Source organism: Homarus americanus, unplaced genomic scaffold (genome assembly GCF_018991925.1).
Source record: "Homarus americanus isolate GMGI-L3 unplaced genomic scaffold, GMGI_Hamer_2.0 scaffold16754, whole genome shotgun sequence".
Taxonomy (NCBI): domain Eukaryota; kingdom Metazoa; phylum Arthropoda; class Malacostraca; order Decapoda; family Nephropidae; genus Homarus; species Homarus americanus.
The window spans coordinates 112,390-124,441 of record NW_024747040.1 but is presented as its reverse complement, the minus strand read 5'-3'; the positions used below and the strand labels follow the sequence as shown (position 1 = coordinate 124,441).

Here is a 12,052-nt window from a genome sequence, read left to right as displayed (position 1 = left end):
ATGCCTCTGTGTCACCTACTATGATGCTTCATTCTTTGCCTGCAGTGCTGGTAAATATAACTTGTTTACATTTAGTAATTACATGTTCACATATATGGTGGTGGTTTTGTTATATATATATATATATATATATATATATATATATATATATATATATATATATATATATATATATATATATATATATATATATATATTACTAATCCGGTAACCACTCAGTAGGTGCGGTAACTACCATTATTGTAGTCGGAAGTATTTCGTTTATATTTTCCCACGAAAGGTTCTTTGAGTTAAAGGTTTAGTTAAAAGTATTATATTATTATTAGATAAAAGTAAATGTGTTTGTCATATTAAAGTATTTTTTATGATATAATTAAGTAAATCGTAATGTGGGCAGCTCTGATTGGTTAACACACCAAAGACTATTTACGAAAGACAGGAAAGTAAACGAATCGCTGTGTTCATTAGCTCTTAAAACTGCTCGATCAGCTCAATAGATGGCAGGTAGTAAGCTCCGCGTCGTTTGATCTGTTTACATATACTATGGCTTATTTACATATGCTGTGTTTTTACATATACTATGGCTTATTTACAAATACTATGGTTTGTTTACATCATCTTAAGGGTGAAACTCAAATTCAAACAAATGTGACAATGAGTAATACCATTTTTAAAGCCTTTCTCGTATAGTAACAGGTCAGCTCAATAGATGGCGCTGATAGGATGATCTAAAACATCACATTTTTATATCGACATAGATGGTAACTTTTCCGTCTTACACACAAGTTTATTCGAAGCTGAACAACTTAGAGTAATGTACAGTATTATTATTTCTGTTTTTTTTCGTAAAGTTTTCTCGTTGTTTCTTTTCTTTATTACGATATTAATTAATTTAACATTTAGTATTAAATATTGTATGTTCATTAAGGTTGGATTTATTTTTAAGTTTACCTTATTCGGATATAGATTTTGGAGGGAGAAAGACTAGACAGAGGGATTACATTGACGCCTCATTTCTAATACAGACACAGAGGTGGGTGGTGCTGTCGGTCGTCTCTCTCACTTGCCAGAGCCTTCGTGAGATGTAGTAAGTGTTATTTTTAATGTATTTAATTGGTTAAATTTATACTTGTGTAATGGTTGATATATTAAGGTTATTTATTTATACCGATTTATTTTAAAAGGAAATACTTTAAATGGTACAAGAAGCATAGGTTAATTAATGGTCGTTACTCTCGTAATCACATTGACAAGTTACCTTAGAGAATACTTAACTATTTTGGCTTTATAATTTTATTTAAATTATTGAAATGTGATTTAGTTTTGTCCAGTTCATAGTGACGTTGTTCATAGTGACTGTTTTGGTGTTGTATGTTACAGGATTTACCTTAAAAGTATGTTACTGGTAGATTTTCGGTAATACTGGACGGACCTTTAGCTGTATAGGTTCCCACCATGTTTACCTGGTCTTACTCACTTGGTTAGGTTGGTTGGTTTCTTTGGTTTGTGTATTTTTGGCGTTTTACTCAAATTTGACGGAAATTTTTGTGCAAATCAGTAGTTTGTCAAAAATTAATGTTCATTTTTTGCAGAAACCGATAATTTGCAAATGAAATAAAGGCCAAATTTGAGTAAAAACTGTAAGTAAAAAAAAAATTCTCGTACCAAAACCTGAGGACAGCCAATGGACTAATATTAGTTATCTTTTCTTTACAGATGATGGATCCAGTTACTGTTGTGTTAAAGGCCAGTTTGGTGCATCAATGGTCGTTAGCATGGATAGTACAACACCTTATTTATTGAGGTAAGTTTATTAGATACGTTTTCGTTAACTACCAATCGCCGTTTTTCCATATATTTTTTCTCCAGTTTTCTAGATTTGGAAGATTCTTAACATTTATCTTTGGGGCAAATCACTTATTTTATTCCCACCCCAACGATGTAGGGGGGAATTACTAACAATATTTGTTTAAAGTGGGCAGGGCTTTAAAGTAGAGGGAAATGTGGGGTAAAATACTATAAATAACACCAAACAACTCCTATAAAATCTGACCTAATGTTTGCTAACTTCTAAAAATCCAAAGGTAAAAGTTTATCTAAGCATTTTTGGTGTTTAGTAGGTGATAAGATGAGGAATTTATTAAGTGATACTTAACATTTTCTCAGGTTGGGAAACATTAGGTCAGGTTTTCAAAGGTTTGTTTGGTGTTATTTATCGAATTGTGAGCGACGTTGTGTGTCACCATAACATCAAATTGGGACTTGGACAAATTCATTACCACAAATAAATGGTGAATGTCGCGTTTATTTCTGGAATGCCGCTAAATTAAAGTATGTTCTTTAGTTTGTTGATGATCTATTAAAAGGTGATAATGGGTGGTTAACGAGAAATTACTTTTTGTTCTATAGTGAAGTGTAAAGTCTTCTGCAATAACTATGGAGCTGGGGTCAAGGTGTGGTCCATCACATCTGGACATACTGGGCATGTACTGGCTCTGTTACACAACTGTTGGCATGTACTGTGTAGGGTTACGTGATATTATGTTGTCTAGCACTCAGGATGGATGGATGGAAACTAAGGTGGTGGTTTTCTTATATAATATAAGTTATATGAAAGACAGTCTGGTGCTGGAGATGCCGTGTGGTGAGGAGCTGCTCAGTAGACACGTTCGGTGAGTAGCGTGCTGAAGGAGGTAGATGTGCAGGAGCTTCGTTAGAGGAGATGTTGCCTGTTGATGGCCTCCAGGTTGAATGAAAGCTGGACAGCGAGGAGCTTGCTTGGAGGCGGCGTTGCGTGTTCAGGAACGTAGAGTAGAATGAATCTTAATGGAGAGAGAGCTTATATACACAGCAGCCGGAAGTAAATCCGTGGGAACTCGCTGGTTTCTTGACTCCGTTGCTAGGGAAGACGTAGCAGGTGGCTGGTTGCTAGGATACTGTGGCATCTAGTGAAGCCTCCCGGCCCGCTCGTTTGGTTGCTAGGATACTGTCGCATTGGAATGCGGATACGCAGTTGTAAGGGAGACGTCCACTACAACTGGCTCTGTTACACAACTGTTGGCATGTACTGGCTCTGCTGCACAACTGTTGGCATGTACTGGCTCTGCTGCACAACTGTTGGCATGTACTGGCTCTGCTGCACAACTGTTGGCATGTACTGGCTCTGCTGCACAACTGTTGGCATGTACTGGCTCTGCTGCACAACTGTTGGCATGTACTGGCTCTGCTGCACTACTGTTGGCATACTGGCTCTGCTGCACAACTGTTGGCACATACTGGCCTACGTACAACTGTTGGCATGTACTGGCTCTGCTGCACAACTGTTGGCATGTACTGGCTCTGCTGCACAACTGTTGGCATGTACTGGCTCTGCTGCACAACTGTTGGCATGTACTGGCTCTGCTGCACAACTGTTGGCATGTACTGGCTCTGTTGCACAACTGCCGCATGTACTGGCTCTGCTGCACACAACTGTTGGCATAAAATTGGCCTCTGCTGCAACTGTTGGCATGTACTGGCTCTTGCTGCACAACTGTTGGCATGTACTGGGCTCTGATGCACAACTGTTGGCATGTACTGGCCCCTGTCACACAACTGTTGGCATGTACTGGCTCTGTCACACAACTGTTAAGTATGTACTGCCTCTGTCACACAACCGTTGGTACGTACTGGCTCTGCCCAATAACCGTTGGCATGTACTGGCTCCACGCCACAACTGTTGGCATGTACTGGCTCTGTCGCACAACTGTTGGCATGTACTGGCTCTGTCGCACAACTGTTGGCATGTACTGGCTCTGTCGCACAACTGTTGGCATGTACTGGCTCTGTCACACAACTGTTGGCATGTACTGGCTCTGTTAAACACAGTTGGCCATGTACAGTTGTACCCCGCTTAACGCGGTCAATTGAACCCACAGGGTACCGTGTTAAGTGAAAACCGCGTTAAGTGAACAGAACATATGGGATTAATTCCAATAGAGACTGGCCCGACCCCCAAACTCCACTTTTTGACGACACACAACTATGTTCTAGTAAAAATAACATCTTAATTTTATGATGGTACATGCACACAATTAATACTTAAGAGAAATAGAGAAATAGTCGCCAAGTTAATGTCCATTCAAATAATGGACTCGACTCCTTTCTCCACTAGATTTTAATGAATAATACCTCAAACTAAAGTTAGGATAATATAATTGACATTGCTGGATTCCTTGTAAGACCAGGAATATTTTGAATATAAATGTCATATATTTTGCACAAAAGAGAACATATTACTCAGAAAACATTATATCTAAAATTTGTATGTCTAATGCAAAATCTATGATGTTTATATTCAAAATGATCATCAAATTGGAAGAATTCCAGCAATGTAAATTATATTCTGGCCGGGTAATTTGTATGAATTTTATGAGCTAAATAAAAAAATATATATATTTCACCGCGTATATGAGTAGATGAACCGCGATAAGTGAAAGTTCGGTTCTGGCGAGGCACCGCGTATGTGAGAAATCGCATTGAGTGAAACCGCGTTAAGCGGGGTACAACTGTACTATTTAATGCCTCTTGTCTTGCTCTGACCTGAGTGCATAACCACCATCTTGTCTTAAGGTCTGATGCCTACACTTAGTAAACTTTTGGGACTTTGATGACCTCGTTTGGAATCACTGGCAATCTTACTCAGTCATTCTACAATCTTGAATGGTCTCTGTATTTCTTGAGTCAGTGGGTTTGATCTGGAATATACTGTATACTGGTTATATTCAACATTGTTTACATTCCTTTTTCTGAGTAATTTCATTCCTCCTGTCAGTCGCCCATAATGCTTTGTTGTATTAATTCCTGTAAACTGACCTGGCTTAAACTACAGTTCTGTGATGTATAAATACATCCAACAGGGATTAAGCCTGTATTAAACATCTTGCCTTAAAGAGGGTCGTCGTGTTTCAACCAGAGTTTTAAACTAAATGAGTCCTGAGGGACACCTCAATACTGTACTTAATGGGGTGGTGTGGCGGTAAATTTAACTTAACTATAAAATTAATTTATAATATTGGAATTCGTTCATTTTACCGCCACACCCCGTTAAGTACAGTACTGCGGTGTCCTTCAGGACTCGTTTAGTTTTAAAAGTCTGGTAGAAACACAACGACCCTCTTTAAGGCAAATGTTTAATACGGGCGTAAGTCTCTTGCCTTTAGTTTAATTTTATGACGTTTATATTCACAATCCTTCTTCCCCTTAAAGTACTTTCACCTGGCTGGCTCTAAGGTCCTGTACAGTAACTGGGTCCCTCTTAAGTTACACATATAACTGCCGTCAACCTTGGCATTATTAACTTGCCTGCATCTATAGTTCTCAGTTTGTCCAATACGTTGTTCCCAGTGCAGTTAATACAGGTAACTATACTTAATACAGTTAACTATACTTAATACAGGTAAATACTCTTTCTACACTAACCTTGCCCATAGGCCCTGCCCCTCTTCTATACTAACAGCTGATTGGTTCATAGAAAAGCCTTATTAAATGTGTTCACAATAGGGAAACAGACCTGTTAATATATAAAATGTTAACTATCTGGACTATCGTAATGTAAATGATCTCAAGTCATTAGCTCTTTAGAGGATGTTAGAAAATGTTAATTATTTATTATAAAAGGTTGATATAAATACAGGCTTATATACACAGTCTGGGGAGGTAAAATGCTCAGGGGAACCAATCAGCTATAAGTATTTAAGAGGGGTGTGGCTTATAGGTCAGGTTAGCAGGGAAATACTATACAGGTAGTTCTGCTATAACGCGATAATTGTGTTCTTGTAAAATATCGTGTTATAGAAAATCGCGTAATAGAAATAACAGGGCTTATGGACAAAATAGGGTTAGGTGCAGATTACTCGAAATCAAAAAAATTTAGTAGTTAGCCTAACACAAAGGATAGCACAGTCTAAATAAATGTTACATTCATATCTAATAATGAAATCATATAGTAAATGTAACACTTTACCTTGAAAAAATATGAATGTAACTTGATGGGGGAGAAGGGTGATTTTGAGGTTGATAACATCGAGCTTCTCTTCAAGTGTTATATCCTTTCTTTTACGATCATCACCGGGAATTCTATCACCAGAACACTTCTTGGAGATATTCTTCTTTACCATATTCACAATTAATACCACAAAATTGGAGAAATAGTAAGCAAAAATCGCGTTATAGCAAACAAGCGTTCGCGTTATACAAATATCGTTCCTAATTCATAAATCGCGTTAGAGCAAATTCGCTTTATCAAAACACGCGTTATAGCAGAACTCACTGTACTAGTATTCTCTATAAACTGTACTCGGTAAACTAGTTCACAGGTGTTCCTTAATATACTAAAATATTGTTCCTGGAAATACTTAAACTAAGTCTTAAAGTAATTTATATATTGGGGTTATGTTCCTGTGAGGGAAAATCTTTACATTGATAAAAACAACAAAACGTGATTCATTGTTTGTTTGCTTCTATAGTGTAGACATTTGTTGAAAATTGCATATCATGTACTGTATATTGGGGGATACCTGTTCTGTATATAGGCAGTGTACTGTACTGTAGGTATACTATTTAATATATTAGTACAGAGTTGTAATAATTATTCATTCCAGGATGATGACTTCAAGATGGAGGAAATGATGACCACAAGAGTTCATCTGGTGACCTGACTCATGATGCACCAGACACAAGTCAGGTTAGGTACAGTACAGGTCATCTCTCATTGTGGTTTCTTCACTAAACTCTTGACAAAGTACAGTAATTGTAACCCATGGACTGCCTTGTCTAGTTAACTCTTCTAAGTGTAAATATCAATAGACTATTAGTACTGTACAATACAATACTCGGGATGCACCAATTAATTGATAACTGCTACAGTTAGTATCAATATTTTGCTGAATAGTCAGTATCTGTAAACAGAGTATTAGTTGATGCCATTTTGCTGTCTGTTTTGAGTTAATAAATTACTCACATTTTTATTATCGGCAAAATACAGTGATTACGGAAACCAGTTACAGGTTGACAACCCTTTATCCGAAATTCCGAAAACCGCAAAGCTCTGAAAACCGAAAGTTTTTTTTTTGTAGAGCATTTTTTTTTTATATACAGGGGTTAGCCCACCCAGGCATAGATCACTGACCCACATCGGGGCCTGGGGGGCGAAAATGTAATAGTAATACTAATTATAATAATAATAATTATAATTATTCATAGTAAATAAAAATTTTAATTATAAAAGACCAAAATAAAATAACAATAATAATAAAATATAATAATAAAATTTATAATAATAATAACAATAATACTGTATTAATAAAATAATAATAATAATAATAATAATAAAGAAATACAAGAATGAAAAAAGATAAAAAAAGTGAGAAACACGACTTAGACCTATGAATTATTATTATTATATTTTCGCCCCTCAGGCCCCAATGTGGGTCCGTGACTTGTGCCTAGGTGGGTTAATACACATATATAAAGAAAAACCAAAAACAAAAAACTAACCATTCTGAAAACTGAAAAATTCCGAAATCCGAAATGCCTTTGGCCCCAAGTATTTTGGATAAGGGATTGTCAACCTGTACTGTAGTCTGTTCACTTGTTATGGGAAGGTCACACTTGGCCGCCGATCATAATGTTTTATTGGATAACATGGCAGTGTCCTCTGTGGAAGTGTCTATAGCACTTCATTGTAAGGTAATGGATATATTATCAGGCCAGACAAAGTAGCTTTTGTTTTATCTGAAGAGAAAAATAATCTGGTAAAGACTGTCACTGACTCGAAAGATTGTTTTATATACTGTAGCATCGTTAAAGTACATTAGATATTTTATTGACCAATATTACCCAAATTAGAACTGAGAAATCCATTTACAGTAAATCCTCTTTTATTAAAGAATGAGTAAATAATGAATAAATGTTCCAAAATAAGTCTTAAATATTAGAATAAAATCGCTGTTGCTTACAAATGCGCGTCTTTTCCACCACCGTCTCTGTACAAGTAAACATTAAGCTGAAGAAAACTCGAGGATGATACAACAAAAATGCCTGTCACGAGGAGACTTTAACATCAATAATAAATTAATATAAATTTAGTAACACAGCTAGTTAATATTTTCTGGTTTATCTGTTGTCTCGACCCTACTCTGACCCGACCCTTATTGCTTTCATTTTCACTTCAATAGTAATGACTTTCCCGGGCACCTTAGCTGGTTTACCAACACAAGACGAGGGCCGGGTTATTTAACATTGATGAACAGATTAATGGCAAGTTTATTGTAACAAGTTTAGGTGTTGGTTAGATTATAATGTTGAGTTATAACATTAGTCTGTACTTACACTGTACAGTATATATTTAATATATACAGTATTCTTCCTGGATGGTTGCAGCTTCCAACAGCCGTGATATTGTTTACCTATAAATAGTTGACCACTTGATTAGTGAATAATTGCTGGGTGTTGTGCCGGGTAGACTTAAACGCTGCAATAATAATTTAAAACCCAGCTGCTCTTAATATTGCAGCTTCAAAAATTCCTTAAGATTATTGCTAAAGTTGATGTATTGTGGACGGCTTCTGTACCACCAGAGAAAATTGTTTTATTTAAATACTGTATTTGGCCGATACTTTGTTTATAGTCTGGTTTTGGTGGTGATACTATACAGTGACTTAACTGTTTTACCTGCATGATAAAGTTGACCCAAATTATAGCATTGACTCTGGCGGCAGATTATTGGGAGAGTTTTGAATGTGGTTATTAATGGTGCATCACTAATGCATTGTTCTTCAATTACTGTACTAGATTAAGTGGATTAATGTGGTACTTCCAAAGAGGATAAAACCTTTAGTTTAGGGTCATGTTATACATTACTGTATTAGGATACATTAGTACTGTATTGTGAAAATATTTTCCTTGAAACCTTTTATACGTAATAACTTGTGATTTTACTTCCAGTAGGTTCTGGACCTTGTCAAGGAGAGGTGTGCACTCTGCTGTACCATACATCTTCCCTCACTTGTACTGCTGTACCAGGCTTCTCTCCTCCAATATCAGGATGGCAAGTGATTCACAACACAACTAAAGGAAGGAAGGAAGGAAGGAAGCAAGCAAGCAAGCAAGCAAGCAGGTGATACAGCCCAGACCCAGCCATCCACCCCTCCTTTCTACCTCAGGTAAAGAATATAAAAAGTTCAGTTGATGTAAAAATATACAAAAAACAAGATATTGCTTATAAAATAGCCTCGGAATGATCACTTACAGGGGAGTAAAATTTACTTTATTGGTCTGTCAAAATGAACTTTTCCAACACTCAGATTGGAATTTCTCTTCCAGTTTATCCTTAAAACCAAAGACACACAAATTGCTCTGGGGTATTCAATGCTATAAATTTCAAGACAAAATTGAAAGTAATGAAGAAATTATACTTAAATTTATGTGAGAAAATGTGTAAAGTGTTGAGAATATTGAAAGGGGATTATGGGGCTAGAATTGCTGTATAGTCTGGGTCAAAAGTGTTGAACACTTGACAGTATTTGGCATGTAAGTACCTGAAGATCTTGGGTATTAAGTAAAGTTTAATCCTATTTTGTGGTTCAGGCATATGATAGTACTGTTGTTATTAGTACAGTATATCCCAATCATATAACTCAAGTAGATGAGATATTGCCAAGTGTTCAACACTTTTGATCCTGACTATACCTATGATCATTTATTGATGACAGGAATATCATAATTGACCGAAGTTAAAAGCCCTATAACTGGACTCTGGCCTTAACTACTTATAACTTCTCAACCAATCGTTTAATACATCAAATTTATAACACCAGAAATAATTATTGGTCCTGTTTATGCTTGACTTTAATTAATTCAGTAAAGTACTTAAAGTTACCTACAAGATGAGTATGTTTAGTAAATAATAAAGTACTTAGCAACATTCACTTGTAATACTGTACCAGACCTGTGACTGACCCACTCGAGGAATTCATTGACGTAAAGTTAGTGGAAAGTAAAAATATTCATCACAAATCAATAATTTCTGGGTCAAAGTCATTGAGAAAACATTTAAAATATATTAACAAAACTATGAACCAAAGATACAGGAAATATTGTAGTTAAGCATCAATAACTATTATGGTTAAACTAAACTCACTTGTGGGTAAGTTTTGTAATGAAAGGTTTTTGGTTTTTATAGTTTAGTTAATATGAACCATAACTTGTACAGTTAGGTTAAGTTGCTGTACAGTTACTGATAATATTCCCTAGACACTTGTTCTCAAGGTTCATTTGGTGAAAAATTCAAATTAACAAAAATTCTTATTTTTCTATTGAGTTTATAAATTTGGTTCTGTCAAGTGTTAAGGAATTTTGTCTAAAACACTACAGTTCATTTTGTCATTACTATATTTAAAACATTTTTATGGTTAAAAAATTTGAATATTAATTTTACATTTTATTTTGTACAGAAATGTTGTTCTGAACACTGGAGTGCCGTGCTGCCCTAGACTGTGCTTACTGGCTACTGCCTTGGACTTCCCTGTACTTGCTTGCTGGCTGCTGCCCTGGACGGCTCTGCTCTGTGCTTGCTGCCCTGGAGCTGGCTCTGCTCTGTGCTTACTGCCCTGAGCAGCTCTGCTCTGTGGCCATGCTGCTACCTGGACTACTGCTCCCCTGGATGGCTCTGCTCTGTGTGTGCTCCTGGACTACTACAACACCCTGGGCATTCTAGCCATGTGTACTGCCCAGGCCTGCAAATTTATAGAGCCATTAAGTTTCCATTAATAAATGTCTAAATGTCATTATGTATTTATTAACCTTTTCTAGCATTTACAATATTTTCAAATTTTACAGAAAATTGACTAAGTTCAGCTTCAGATTTTGAAGCAAAATAATTTAATAAAATACTTGAAAAAATATCTTAATTCATTATATACAAATATAATATACAAATGAAAAATATATATAAACTTGAAAAATAAATATATATATATACATATAAATAAAAAAAATATAAATAAATATAACAAATAAAATATATATATAAAGTATATATATAAAGTATATATATAAATAAAATAAAAAAAAAATATATATATATATAAAACAAATATAAATAACTAAAATAACCTGAAAAAATAGCTAAAAATACAGAAAAATATGAAAAAATTGGCATTTTTATGAAAAAATGGCTAAAAATTGCCAAATTTGAGCAAAAAATGGCCGAAAAATTGCCCTATTTTTACCCTTAAGTGTTTTTTGAGTTTGCCATTGCCAGGACTAACGTTGAAAAAATTTGGTAAAAGATAATCGGAAGAGTCTCCGGAGGAAGGCCTTCAAATTATCATTCACCAATAATATAAAAAAATACAAGCATAATGGACTACCTGGCCGTGGGAAGAGTAACTCAGTAGGGCCCCAGTGAGTTACTCTCCCCACGTCCAGGTAGTCCGTTATGCCTTATAATACACAGATGCCAAGCTGGAGCTCGTAAGAATGGCACAAATGTTTTACCTCTAAAACCACAAAAATTTATTACTCAAAATATGCCCAGGAATAATTTTGGCCATTTTTGGACTTAGAATATTTTTAAACAATGAATTTTTGGACTTAGAATAAATTTTGGACTTAGAATACTTTAAATGATGAATTTTTGGACTTAGAATATTTTAAACGATGAATTTTAGGACTTAGAATATTTTAACGAATTTTTAGACTTAGAATATTTTAAATGATGAATTTTAGGACTTAGAATATTTTTAAAGATGAATTTTTGGACTTAGAATATTTTAAATGATGAATTTTTGGACTTAGAATACTTTAAACGATGAACTTTTGGACTTAGACTATTTTAAACGATGAATTTTTAGACTTATAATAATTTTTGGACTTAGAATATTTTAAATGATGAATTTTAGGACTTAGAATATTTTTAAAGATAAATTTTTAGACTTAGCATATTTTTAAAGATGAATTTTAGGACTTAGAATATTTTTAAAGATGAATTTTTAGACTTTCATTGAATCGG

The 12,052-nt window shown here is 35.0% G+C and overlaps 1 long non-coding RNA gene across 3 annotated transcripts; it reads left to right on the top strand.

The window, feature by feature from the left end:
• The first annotated feature begins 999 nt into the window (after positions 1–999).
• Positions 1,000–10,623, top strand: LOC121879467. 3 transcript variants are annotated; one of them, XR_006091344.1, is made up of 5 exons: positions 1,000–1,087; positions 1,717–1,804; positions 6,642–6,724; positions 8,989–9,203; positions 10,494–10,623. It is a non-coding gene; the product is annotated as an uncharacterized LOC121879467 (long non-coding RNA). The 3 variants fall into 3 exon arrangements; XR_006091345.1 differs by having other exon boundaries at positions 6,642–6,729; XR_006091343.1 differs by having other exon boundaries at positions 6,642–6,729; positions 8,986–9,203.
• The last annotated feature ends 1,429 nt before the right edge of the window (positions 10,624–12,052 follow it).